Source organism: Kogia breviceps, chromosome 12 (assembly GCF_026419965.1).
Source record: "Kogia breviceps isolate mKogBre1 chromosome 12, mKogBre1 haplotype 1, whole genome shotgun sequence".
Taxonomy (NCBI): Eukaryota; Metazoa; Chordata; class Mammalia; order Artiodactyla; family Physeteridae; genus Kogia; species Kogia breviceps.
In genome coordinates this window covers 22,361,371-22,376,483 of record NC_081321.1, presented here as the reverse complement: position 1 = coordinate 22,376,483, position 15,113 = coordinate 22,361,371, and the positions used below count along the sequence as shown (strand labels likewise).

Below are 15,113 nucleotides of genomic sequence, written 5' to 3'. Positions count from 1 at the left end.
ATAAATAAGTAGAAATAAACTTTTAAAAATACACAAATTTTAAATAAAAAGTTCTAATAGAAGAAAAGTTATCCCTCAGTATCCATGGGGCATTAGAGGTCCAACTAATTATAAGTGCTTTTACAGGAACAGATGGCAATAAAAGAGAAGGTGGCCATAATAATTAAGACCTCAATTATTACAGTACAATATTCTTGGCTTTCATTTACTACTATTAACTATTTGTGGATAAAATATGTCTACAGTGAGAACCAGATAGTTTATGACATATAAACACCTCAGGACAGTGCCTGTTAAATAGTAAAATTTAAATGTTAAGTACTATTATTACACTACTACTTGTACTTCCTTTATATATTTTGGTAAAATATATACATATAACAAGAATTTCCATTTTCACCAATTTGAAGTGGACAAGTGGCATTAATTATACTCACAATGCCATACAATCATCATCACTATTTCAAAATTTTTTCATAATCCTCATCAGAAATTCTGTGCCCATTAAGCAATAACCCATTCTTCCTCATCCCAGCCCCTGGCAACCTCTAATCTACTTTTCATCTCTATGAATTTGCCTATTCTAGATACTTCATATACATGGAATCAAACAGTAACTGTCCCTTGTTTCTGGCTTATTTCACTCAGTATAATGTTTTCAAGGTTCGTCAGTGTCATAGTATGTATCTGAACATCATTCCTTTTTATGGCTGAATAATATTCCACTGTACATACATACCACTTTTATTTATCTATTTGCCTGTTGAGGGACACTGGAGTTGTTTCCACTTTTCAGCAATTATGAATAATGCTGCTAAACATTCATGTACAAGCATCAATAAATAATATTCGCAATACAGCAATGTACAAAGGTTCCAATCTTTCCATATTCTTTACAATATTTTACTTTCTGCTTTTAAAATTATTATTACTATAGTCATCTTGGCAATCTCATTGTGGTTTTTATTTGCACTTCACTATTGACTAAGCATGTTGAACATCTTTACAAATGCTTCTACTTCTGATACTATAACTACTCCTTTTCAACTATTACTAGTATTGCCTGTACAAGAAGGAAAATGATTGGAGCTCTTTTTGCAGCTTTTATAGGGGACAGTAGTAGAAGGTGCGCTGGATTTGAGGTTTGTTCACTGACATATTCTTCCGAAGTAGGAATGTCTTTCCTCTCTGGGCCAGATATTATTTTAGTTATTTAATCACAATAAGCTAGAAATTATAAAGTATCAACCTTTGGCCAAAAAGGTTTCAGACTCCCTTTATTATATCTAAAATAAAGTATTAAGTATATCTGGAGATTGCCTGTATTACTTCTGCCACCTGCCTCAACAGAGAATTGTTTGTCTTAATTAACATTCAGCACCCTGGAAATGGCGCACATGGATTCTGATGATATAAGAGATGGTCAGTACATTCTTTTGTACCTTACTAGCTGACTATTCCAAGGTGAGGATGTTCTGAACACCTTTTGTTACATACCTCAGAGCCGAAATTGAACAAATGAAAACATTTAATCACACGACTCCTTTCAAATATTTATAATTCCTAAACAGAGATAATTTCTACAGAATTTGCAAGACATAGCCTTACAACATTTTGAGAGGCACTATGAAAATTAATTGAAATCTAAACCAATAAATCTCATTCAAGAACAGTGAAGAGTTTATTATATTTTGTTTATCTAAAATATTCTATTGATTGCTTCTTAAAATTATATTGAAATTTTAGTAATTTTTAAAGCAAATTGAAGAAATAAATGCAAACCACAGAGTCCCATTAATCTTACAGAGTAGCTGCTTAATGTAAGGGTATCAAGGACAGTCCTTTGAAATTTAGCTTAAAACAAAAGGCACTCAGAAATGGGTTATGCTTTTCCCCTCTTTTGGAAGAACTTTTTCCAAGAGAAAAATGTTTGATATAGACTCAAATATAAATATAGAGGTTCTGTGGTTTTTACTTGATTCCTGTAAAAAAAAAAAAAAAAAAAAAAAAAGGAAAAAAAAAAAATCTCTTCTTTCCTGTAATGTGAGTCATAGGAGATACTGTAAACAGATTTAATCACAATCACACGTAGTTTTTTGTATATCAAATTTTAGACTAAGCAATCAGAGAAGCTCATGTTCAGGTATACTGTTATCCATTTATCACAGGTCCACAAACTTCACATTACTTTATATGTGTGTGGTGTGTGTGTAGTATATATTCTATAAAGCAAACTCAACAAGCATCTCCTTTCACTTTCTAGAAAGCACAAACATTGAAAAAGATCAAGTGATCTGGTAGGATGGTCTTAAAGCACATCTTCCTATAAGCCTCCATTTAACATGATTTGAAAGACACTTAATAAATTTAATAAACATCTTAATATAAAGTGAGTCACACACAGCTGTTTCATCTCTTCATGGGCCAACACATTAAATATTGTTTGGAAAGAAAACCTAAATAAGATGACCTATGGGATTAAATCTATGCAGTTACCACAAACTCAGTAATATTAATAAACTTCTTAAAGTGAATAAAATAAGACTAAAGATAAGTTATACTAGATTTATTTCACCCAAATAGATATAATTTCTAATAGGCATGAAAAAAAATGTAAGCAAATAGGTTATTCCTCCTACTTAAACAGGCCTTTAACATGAGGGAGTCATATAAAGGGATGAAGCAAAAACTGGGGAAGAAGGCAAGGATGATGTCTCTCACCTCAGCTTTTCATCATTGTACTGGAAGTCTTAGCTAATGAAATAGTGTAAAAATAGAAAATAAAAAGGAAGAAGAAATTAAGCTGTCTTTGTTCACAGATGACATGATCATCTTTGTAGAAAATCTTGAGGAACTGACAAAAAAATTCCTGAAACTAATACGCAATTATAATAAGGTTGCAGTATACAAGATTAATATACGAACGTCAATCCCTTTCCTACATAGCAAACACTATGAAATTAAAACCACAATACACTTTACATTACCATCCCCCGAATGAAAAATTTAGGTATATATCCAACAAAACGTGTACAAGATTTACATGAGAAAAACTACAAAGTTCTGATGAAAGATATCAAAGAACAATTAAATAAATCAAAGTATATTTCATGTTCATGAAAGGGAGACTGAATGTTGTCAAGATGTCAGTTTTTCCCAGCTTGATCTATAAACACAATGCAATCTCAAACAAAATCCCAGCAAAGTATTTTGTGGCTATTGACAAACTGATTCTAAAGATACGGAAAGATAAAAAACAAAACAAACAAAACAAAACAGAATGGCCAACACAATACTGAAGAACAAAGTTGGAGGACTGACACTCTCTGACTTCAAGATGTACTGTAAAGCTACAGCAATCAAGACAGTGTGGTATTGGCAAGAGAATAGACAAAGAGATAAATGGAACAGAACAGAGTTCAGAAATAGACCCCCATAAATACAGTCAACTATCTTTGACAAAGAAGGAAAGGCAATACAATGTTATAAAGATAGTCTTTTTAACAAGTGTTGCTAGAATGATTGGACATCCACAGGCAAAAGTATGAATCTAAACAGCGATCTTACCCCCTTCACAAAAAGTAACTCAAAATGGATCATAGGCCTAAATTTAAAATGTAAAACTTATAAAACTCCTAGAAGATGACCTAGGAGAAAACCTCGATGAACTTAAAGGCAATGAGTTTTCTGATACAACATCACAAACACATTCCATGAAAGAAATAATGTATAAGTTGACTTTCCACTCAAAAATTCTACTAAAAATACATGTATATACTGACTACAAAGGAACATGAGAGGATTTTGGGGGGGTGATGGAAATGTTTAATTTTAATCTTGTTTTAGGTGGTAGTTGTGAAATTGTACAGGTCTGTCAAAATACAAAGAATGGTACATCTATGAGGGTAGATTCTATTTATGTGAATTATACTTCAATAAAGTTGAAGAAAAATATACACATACACTTTAAATTAATTTTTAACTCATACTATTTTTGTCCCTTAAAATGGACTTACTTTCTCTTCCAGTCAAAAGCCAATCTTTTCCCATTAAAATGTTACCTCTTTAAATTCTTTCTTGAAAACTCAGAATGAATTGGCTGCTCTCTTGTCTATAATCCCAGAGTATTTTGTTTCTATCACTAGTGTATTGTTTATTATATTTTATTATAATTTATTTTATAGCTGTCTCCCATAATAAGGCTCTTAGTTTCTTGAAGGTAGAGAATGTTCTTATACTTTTAAAAAACCTTTCTATTAGACTGCCTAATATATTGAAAACTTTCAATTTAAGGTGACAACACCATTATAGATACTCGTATTCAAGTGAAGTTCTAACAGTTATTAAAATGACTGCCTAAAGATAACTTAATTAAAAAAAGTATTGGATTAATATATGACTCTGATAACAACAAGCAACTGTCTTTTTCTGTACTGTGATGAAAGAAAAAAAAGCAGTGGTCACCTAAAAATTGTACACAAATATTATTGGGAAACTAATTAAATAACTCTAAGTGCAACCTGACCAATGCTTTAACAAGGTTACAGTTTGAACCACACCAGTCATCTGGTTTGCAAGATTTCCTGCTGGACATCAACACCAACCACTCGTTTGACCCAAAACCACCTTGGGAAATAGCTGTGGCTAAGATTTACACAGACCAGTAATGGACTAAATTACTGGCTCAGTTGAAAAACAGGTCAGCAGCATATATAACATGACAGAAATTGGAAAGTCAATAAAAAGAATTACATATCAGACTCCCAGCCCCACTCCTCAAAATTTAGCTGAAAGTTTTAAGACTCTGAAGTTGGAAGACTTTAAAAAGGTCTGGCAATTTTCTCACACAAACCTTATAATTATCATGAAATGCAGATTTGGTGAATAACACCTTGGGAAAGATTATCACATCTTTAATATCTTTTTGATGGGAAATGAAGTAATCACATCAAACACCTTTGGCATATTTTCTTAAAAGATTACACATCCATCTAGAGAAAGAATATAGAAAATAAAAAAGCAATGACTTTCTCTTCCATATGCAAAAAAACATATTCCCTAGACGACGAGGGGGATTTTTTTAAAGCAGAATATTTTATTTTCTCCAGTCTTATAAAATACATATTTTAAAATACAACATACTCCATTATTTCCCCAACTATATATATATATATATATATATATATATATATATGAAGCATATGAGGACACACAGTAAACACTGTAAATGATCATGAATGAGTATATTATATAATGAAAAATGCAATTTTAAGTTCTAACATCAGTTACAGATAGAATGCTTGACAAAAAGTAATAGAATATTCAGAAAGGTTCAACCCTGGTCCTGATCAATTTACAGTAGGGACCAACAGCTTTCAAATTCTGTCCGACAGAGTACTAGACATCTCCATCTCCATTTCAACTAGAGTCACTATGCCTTTTTGTTTGTAAGAAAAGTCTTCAATAGAAGATTTAATCTAAGAAAAGATTTGATGGCTAAAACAAACTTGCTAAAGTAGATAATGAAAAAGTATATTCACACTTTTGGTTTCAGCTTTGACATGTAAAGAGCTTGGAAGATCACCCTGATTCTTAAAACAAGAAAAAAAGCTGAAACAAACTAAAGATCAATGACATGCCTTACTTAGGTCTATCAGAGAACTGGGACAGAGCAAATCCCACCCCATCCCCCAAATTTACAACTAGGAAATCCACTGAGTCACAGCCAAGATCATCTTACCTAGAGCAGAAGCTACTGGAGATACAAACTGGTAGGCGCTTGAATGGTAAATTTGAGGAACTGCTGGAGGCTGAGTGAGGATGTGTGACAGTGAGAACTCTTGAGAGCTGATGGCTTAGGGATTCCACACACTTTTATGGATTCTCCCCCCAGAAATCCCATCAGAATTTCAGTATGAAGAGCCCAGAAATTTCCCCTCATGGTTCTGTTGAGGGGAGTAAAAAAAGTATGAATTATTATAACCACTGTGAATTATGCCTAGAGCATTCTCCATAACAACAGCCTATTCTTTAGGTGAAAAGACTTTATCAAAACCTTATAAAGCTTCCACCTGGGCAAAAGGCCTTACTGAGATTCCAGCTCCCTCTAGCCTTCCCGGCTCACATAAAGGAGGGGGGAAAAAGCCAGCAAACACTTGTGAAGTTCACAGGCCCACTAAAAGATGAAGATTTAATCATAAGACTACAGAATACTTCCCTCCCCAATGCCTTACATCACCAAACCAATAAGGTTCTAGTATATTATAGTGCATAACAGTTGAAAGAGCTGTAAGACGCAGACTCTTAAGGAGTTCTTAGGGAAGCCAAAGACAAGAGGGGAGACGAAAACGAAAACCTTTAAGGAATCTGACCCCTCTGGTAACTTACAGCAACAGAAAATATTAAACAAAGCTACTCACTTCTAAAAAAATTAACAAAACCTCCTATTAAGAGTCTATTTACCTCTATTCCAATTACATGTTACAACATGTTCATCTTTTTTTTGAGGTATAACTGACATATAACACTATATGAATTTTAGGTATTCAGTGTATTGATTTGATACTTGTATATACGGAGAAATGATCACTACAATAAATCTAACATCGGTCACCATACATAGATACAAAATTATCTTTTAACAAAAAAATTATAAGCATACTAAAAGGCTAGAAAGTCTGAGGGAACAAAAAAAGGCATCAGAACCAGTTTCAGATATGACAGAGATTTCTGAATTAACAGACTGGAAATTTAAAATAAAAATGATTAATATGTTGAGGAAGCTAATGGAAAAAGAAGATAACATGCAAGAACAGGTAGATAATGTACAGACGGGAACTCTAAGGAAAAAACAAAGGGAAATACTAGAAGTCAAAACAGAAGAAAAGAATGCCTTTGATGGGTTCATCAGCAGAGTCAACCTAACCAAGGAAAAGAATCATGAGCATTAAGATAGGTCAATAGAAACTTCCTAGACTTAAGTACAAAGTAGAGGAGGAGGGGAGGAAAACAAAGACACACAGAGCAGAATAGTCAAGAATCATGAGACAATTTTAAAAAGCATAACATATGTGTAATTGAGATACCAAAAGGAGAAGAAAGAATAAAGCAGAAGAAATATTTGAAGTAATAATGGCCAAAAGTTTTCTAAAATTAATGACAAATACCAAACCACAGATCCATGAAGCATAGAGAAAATCAAGTAAGATGAACACCAAAAAAACCCCACAAAACGCCTACACCTATGTGATCATATTCAAATAGCAGGGTAAAAAAAAGAAAAAGAGAAAATCTTGGAAGAAGCCAGAGGGGGAAATAAACACTTTACTTACAAGAGGAAAAGGATAAGAATGACGGTAGATTTCTCTTCAGAAACCATGCAAGCTAAAAGAGAGTGAAATATTTAAAATGTTGAAAGAAAAATATCATCAAGAAGAAAGAGAAGAGGTTTGCCATACCACACATTAACATATACCACACTGTAATAAAACATAGTAATAAAAATGGTATGTTATTTATACAAAAATAAACAGATTAGTGTAAGAGAATAGAAAGCTCAGAGACAGACCCATGTATACATGGGAACTTAATATACGATAAAGAAGCACCACAAAAAAACAATGTATAAAGGGTAAACTGTTCAGTGGTTCTCAAACTTTTGCATGTATCAGAATCACCTGAAGGATCTGTTAAGAGATTGATCAGTCCAAGAGCAGAGTTTATTTTTTTAAGTTTTTTCATCTTTATTGAGATATAGTGGACATATAACGTTGTGTAAGTTTAAAGTGTGCAACGTAACTTTTTAATTCAATTAAAAGCTATCATATTATTAACTTATGTACTCCTGCTTCAGATTTTGATAGGAGGCGAATATTCTTTTCCTGATAAAAAAAAGTGACTCTTCAATTTACTGCCTCCCAAGAGCAGAGTTTTGGATTCAGTAGTCTGCAGTAGTGCTAGGGAACTTGCATTTCCAACTGTGCCCAAGTGAAGCTGATACTGAAGCTGCTGGCTCAAGAGCTACAGTTTGAGATCCATGGCCTTAGTGTTTTCAGCAGCTCAGTTGAACTGAAGAGAGCAAACTCAGGTGTCAGAGTTGCTGATTAAGCAAAGATGAGCCAAAATGAGAGTAATAAAGAAGGCTTTAATCACTTACTGGTCTGGTCTAAGCAAGTGGCTAAAACCCCTTGACTCCGTGGAACTGAGCACAAGGTGAAGGTCAGGTGAATCGGCACAGAAGTGGGAGTCATCTCACTGCTGCAGGAGCACTGAACAAAAGTCTCTGGGATGTTTTATGGACCCTGGGGTGGGAGGGGAAAAAAAGGCAGGCAGGACGAAGAGAGGAAAAGTCCTGAAGACTGAGTCAGAGTCGGGAAGAGTGTCTAAGTTTCTCTCTCCTCCTCCCACTAAGGAGGCGTGGGCAGAAGCACCTGAAGAAGACTTCTGCCCAGGGCCTCAGATAAAGAGCATCAGGAATGAAGGCACCTGAGGCAGAAATGCAGCTATGGGAAGAGCATGGCCAGCAGTGGGGCCTACTTGAATGCAGCACCCTTCAAAGGCTACAATGCACTGTCCCTCTGAGACCTGCCAGGTAAAGCCTTTGTAACTGCCTAGAATCAGACCTGAAAAAAATCACATATAGGTTTTTAACCAGGAACCAGACTCCTTAAGTATATGCTACTAGGGAAAGTGGCTCATTTTAGGGAGAAACATGAAAATGGCTACTGAATCTTTACCTAACATTATAAACAAAGTAAGACTACAGGGATAAAATACCAAAATATGAAAGGTAAAATTATAAAGTTAATAAGAAAAACATGTGCAAGTAAGCCTTTGGCTGTAAGGACAATACATAAATTCTTAAAGAAATTTAGTACAAACCACAAGGCAAAAATGATTAATTGGATTACATCGAAATAAAGGATTTTTTTTTAGCAATAGATATTAAGAAGAAAGTTAGTATTCCATTTACAGATGAAAGAAATTTGCTTTATCTAAAAACCTTTTTAATATTTCAATTTACAAAGAACCCCTGCAAACTGACAAGAAAAATAGATCAAACTCAATTTAATAAAAAAAGTTAATGAATAGGTAATTTATTGAAAAATTAATACCCAAAGTTAACAAACTTATGATAAGACATTTAAGTTAAGAATGAGGTATCTATCGCTTATTTTAAAAAGTAAAAATTTGGGAATTCCCTGGTGGTCCAGTGGTTGGGACTTGGTGCTTTCACTGCCACGGGCCCAGGTTTGATCCCTGGTCCAGCAACTAAGATCCTGCAAGCCTCACAGTGCAGTCAAAAACAAACAAAAAAAGTAAAAGTTAGAAGCGGGACAATGCTAGGTCTTTGGGGAAAAAATGGGGATGTAGGAACCTGTGCATCGCTGGCAGGACGATAGCCTTGTCACCGCCACTCTAGAGAACAAACTGGCAGCACTTAGTTAAATTAAACATCTGCATGGCCTATCATACAGCAGTTACACTCTGGGATGGAGATGATGATAAGAACAGATAGATGAACAGACCTTTTGCTTTTTTTATTTTTTTGCACCTTATAAGTGCACATAAAAGTTTCTGGGTTGGTGAAGAGTTAAGAGACAACCTAGATGTCCATTATGGGTGAGTGGATAGAAGAAAAAGGTGAATTCATACCACGGATTGTGCAATTTAGAAAAATAAATTCAATTTATACATAGTAACGGATAGTATTTACATGCACATATAGCAACAGTTTTAGATTTTTTAAGCAAAATGTTCAGTGGATTTCTCTTAGAAGCATAGGAAACAATGCATTCTATACATAGTAAAATTTTTGTAAAACAAAAATACATGCACACAAAATAATAACACACAGATTACAAGAACACATTCAAATAAGGACACATTAAAATGGTTCCCCCAATCAGAGGGAAGACACTGGGAGCAGGGAACAAGGATCAAAATTTTATATATGTACACGTTCATACACTTACACACACACATAGGGAAGGGCCTTGTAAGACACAAGAGGATAATAGGCCAAGAACTGAGGAGTATGATTACCTTTCTTCACCTAAGGTTAAAAAATAAAAAGATTACAATTACATCGATAAAGTGAAAAACTATGTTACTGACAGCTAACCCAAGAGGAAGAACTGTGAATGGAAACCAAAACCATATTTTTGAACACACACTTGAGTCACAAAATAAATAAATTGTGCCAGACCTAGCCATGATGTGTATAACAGACTATGTAAGCTCAAATCTTTGAACGACATTTCACTCAGACCCATACATTCCAAGAACACAGAAAAACCAACCTCACAGTAACTCTAGACAGATTCATGTATTCTAAAGATCACAGACTGTCACAGCAACTTTTAAAATACACTTGATCTTAGCCAAAAGACCAAAAAGAGACGAGCAACTTTTACAATAAATTCGGACAAATCTTTGCCAGACCATTCTATGACCAATTATAACCCCCCCCCCAACTCTATCATAATTCATCCCTACTCCCCCTTTTAGAGACATTCACAGTCCTCTCGGTATGTATTATCCTTTGCTGCAGCGAGCTTTAAACCACACTCTGTTAGACTACAGGTGAGTTCTTGGCAGCCTTTGACTCATGGGTTTTAACAGGAAGGCACAGTTGAGTAAACAGAAGTGGCTGGTCTGGAACAACTGGAAGCTGCTGGCACTCTAGAGCTGTCCATCTACTCCAGGTCCTTCTACTCTGAGGGGAGCCTACAGAATCACTGTTTTGGGCACAACTGCAAACTCTTCATGTAAGCTCTGTTCCAGGTAGTCTAATCTATTTGTTCCATTCATTTTAATGCAAAAGCAATATCAATATTAAATTAGTTAATAGAGTAAAATGCTTAGAGCATGCACATACATAGCATAATTGTACATGCTTTTCTGGACATGCTACTTATGGTAAATCTGATAATTTTATAATCTGAACTGCAATCCTCACTTCACCTATTTATGTCCTCTTTCATTGCCGCTCAGACTATCGAAGTGTTAAAACATGAAAAGAATAAATGGAAAACTCATAACAATCTATGAAAAATTTTTTTGAGATAACCTAATAGGTCACCATTTCTTGAAACAGACCTTGAAAGGAGTTCAAATGAGAATTTAAATGCAGAATATTACTTCCAAGCTTGATTCAGACAATCCTTGTGGCCACCGAAACAATGCTTTGAGTGTCCAGGTAACAGAACTCTATTTCATCTAACATCAAACTTCTGATTCGTGAGTTTTAACCATAAGGTACCAAAAAGAATGATTAGCTTTCCAATATGAATTATTAATAAATTGCTTATATGATAGAGAATCCAGTGAGGATCTTTCTCATGTCTCCATTTTTCATTTAAGTCGTTATTTAAAACAGGACACATTTTTAAAACCCTGAGCAAAGAAAATAAATTTAGTAGGTAGAAACTAGTTTTCAGGATAACTTTTCTGCAATAAGCAGCTATTTGTTATTATTTCTGCTATCTACTTTCAATGCTTTATTTTCTAAAAGCTAATAAAAAGTATTTCATGGGAAATTATTTCTACCCAAAGAACTAATTTTATCCAGAGTGGATATTTTAAAGAAAATATTAACATTTCTGCAGGAAAATATCCAAGATACTGGTTTACAGAAGTAAAATGTTTTTAAAAAATAGTTGTAATTGTAAAGATAGAAAGGTTTTTAAAAAATATTCAAATTAAGGATTGGACTAAACAGCCTACCACTACATAGAATATTCTCATATCATGTCCTTAAATTTAGCAGAAGATATTTATGAATCTAGACAAATGAGGACATTTTAAATCAACAAAGACAATGTCAACTCTACTTATGTCCCTGTCAGTCTGGATCTCCATTCAGCAAACGCACAGTGAATGTAAAATTAAATTCAATTTCTAGAATCACAAAATATTCAGATCAGAAATGAACTTAAAAGACACAATCTGACTACTCATCCAATGCTTGAAACCCCTCCACAAGTTATCCATTAAATAATTGCCCATGTTATGACAAGCTTACTCCAGAGAAAGGAAATTTGCTACCTGAAGGGAACACTACTCACTCACTATCCCTTTATATTAGGTTGAAATATGTGAAACAGTTATAGGTAAAAATGGTCTAATATAGCCTATTTCATATCAACACAGTACCGTTAGGTGAACCTTATACCACTTTGTATTTTCATGTTGAGTTAAAATGTTTCCTTCTAGCTTCAATACATTGACCCTAGTTCTACAAGGTTCCCAAATAAGTCTAATCTTTTTTCATATAACAATCTTCCAAACAGGCAACTTATTTCAAGTACCTTAAATTGTTTTTTATATTATATGTCTGCATGTGCCTTCAATCCTGTATCCGCTGTCCATTAAATATCTTCCAATTTGAATACATACTTTTAAAAGTATGACACTCAGTACTAAAAGGAATTATGTGATATAAGTCTAAAAAGAGTGGGACCTCTCTCTTCCCTTTTTTTTTTGGAAAGTTAATTTCATTTACATCAGACTAAAATGACATTAGATTTTAAAACTTGCCTTTACAACTTACTGTTAAATAAAAGCCCTAAATATTAAATACATGTTGTATGGCTGAGTTTGGCTCCTAATTTTCTACTAATGTTGAAGTTTTAAGTATGACATTAATTATTCCTTTTGAATTTCGACTTTGGATATAGCCCCACTACTCCAGCCTTTTAAAATACTTTAAATACAATTTAATGTCATATACAGATGTGTAAAAATGCTTTCAATATTTTTATCCAAATCATTGATAATAATGTTGAGCAGAATAAGGACGAAGACATCACTGTGACATTCCACTACAGATCATTCTTCTAAGTGGATATAAATATATATATATATCCAAATATTTATATATTTGGTGGGGCCATATAGCCAATTTTTATCTAATGCCCTTGCCCTCGTGTATTTCATACTTTTGTTCGCAATGATCTTTGAGAACTTATTAAATTATTAATTTATTAAATTATTAAATTAACTTATTAAATTTCAGATAATCTGTCCTGCTCCATTTTCCTGTCTATCCTAGTAAATCTGTCCTCCAAAGGGTAAGTTTAGTAGGACAATATTTTCTTAAGAAACCAACCTTGGTTCCAGAAGTTACCAATCTTCTTTAACAATCCATTCTGGAATCATGCTAGGAAACATCTCAACGATCACCAGTTTGTGAAATAGTCTTTTTGAAAGTTAAGAATAGTTTTGCATTTGTAGTGTAGAGTACTTAGCTCATTCTTTTATCACAGGTAATGTTTCACTGCTTTCATTTGCAAGTAAGTTCCTTCATCACAATTCACCTGGACAGGCAATTATGTACATATTATCAGCTGACTGGTGCACAATATCAATCTTCTCACTACTCTAGGGCTTCTGTTCTCCTTTACCAATGTCCTCTGTGAAAAAGTGATTTTTATACTGAGGGAGAGTAGTGAAAGAAAAAACAAAACACAACACAGGACTTAGAGAAGACAAAATTAAACAGGAGTTAAGTTCTAATTTCTCCTTTTGATCACTACATATTTTCCCCCAAGCAATGAGTAGGACTATTCTTCCCATGGCTTTCTTCTTATGTAAAAATTACTTATATTATTTTAAATGAGGATGATGATTGGCCTGTTCTCTCAAAGAATATATTCAGAAGAAAGAGGAAGTAAGCTTCTTATTTTCTGTATAGATTTCAATTTAAAATTTAACTTCTTTATTCACTCTCTCAAATTTACGCAGAGAATAAAGAAAAGTGAAGTATGTGGTAAGAGAAAAAAACAATCCTATGGCTAGCCACAATCTGCCAACATTATCACTATATACATTTGGGACAATAATTAGCAGGTAATAAAATGTGTTTTTCCTGGCAGATAAATGGTCTCAAGGCACACTTTTTCTGCATATTTTATGAGAATGAGACTCAAGTGATCCTGATGGTATGCTAAGAATGGATTAGAATAATAATGCCATAACTCTTATAAAAGTAATAAAAATTAGTGTTACTGTCTATAACCATTATAGCAAATGAAATGAAGTTAAAAAAATTGGTAATATTTGTCATTAATGGATTCTTGTAAAATTTGAAATTTGATACCTACCCTTTTACTCATACAAAGAGCAGTATGAGAAATTAATTACCAAAAAACTGATGAATTAACATAACTAAATGAATTTTGTTTGAATTTACAAGAAAACTAAACTGACTATTTTGATGTTTATGCACGGTAAAGATGACAACCAGAAATCTTCAATAAATAAATAAATAAATAAATAAATAAATAAATAAATAATCATAATAAATAAATAAATAAATAAATAAATAAATAAATAAATAAATAAATAATAATAAATAAATAAATAAATAATCATATAAATAAATAAATAATAAATAAATAAATAATCATATGATATACAGTAAGCATTTGGCATGTCCTAAAATGACAGAGGTGATAAGAGTGACATATGCAAATGCAGGCTTTCCAGCTCTTTCATTGACTATATAAATAGCCAAACAAAACTCCAATACACAAATAGTACAGAGTATGTATACAAAAGCATGACAAAGGACTTAAGCATCCTTAAAAGGTCATGGCAATGTCAAAGATAGGCAAATAAATACAAAATACGAACTGCATTAGTCAGGATTCTCCACAGAAACAGAACCAGTGTGCGGAGGGAGAATTGAGATTTATTTATTTTAAGGAATTGGCTCATGCTACTATAGGGGATGGCAACTACGAAATCCTTAGGGCAAGCAGGCAGGCTGGAAACTCAGATAGGATTTCTATGTTACAATACTGAGGAAGAATTTCTTCTTTCTTGGAAAGCCACAGAACTTGCTCTTAAGATGTTCATCCTATGGGATGAGGCCCACCTACATTATTTAGGGTATCTCTTTTACTTAAAGTAGACTTACTATAAAGGTTAATTAAATCTACAAAATACCTTCACAGTAATATCTGCACAAGTGTTTGACCAAATGATTGAGCACCACGGGCTAGCTAAAGTGAGACATAAAGTTAACCATTACACAAACCTAAAAGGTTTTATTTATCAAATTACCAGTTTAAAAATGTGTTGTTAAAAGCTCAGTGAATGAGCACCTT

The 15,113-nt window shown here is 33.4% G+C and overlaps 1 protein-coding gene across 8 annotated transcripts in view; it reads right to left on the bottom strand.

Annotated features, from left to right (window-relative positions):
• Positions 1-15,113, bottom strand: part of CCDC91 (coiled-coil domain containing 91) — a 376,162-nt gene that overhangs the window by 106,507 nt on the left and 254,542 nt on the right. The window lies entirely within an intron of this gene.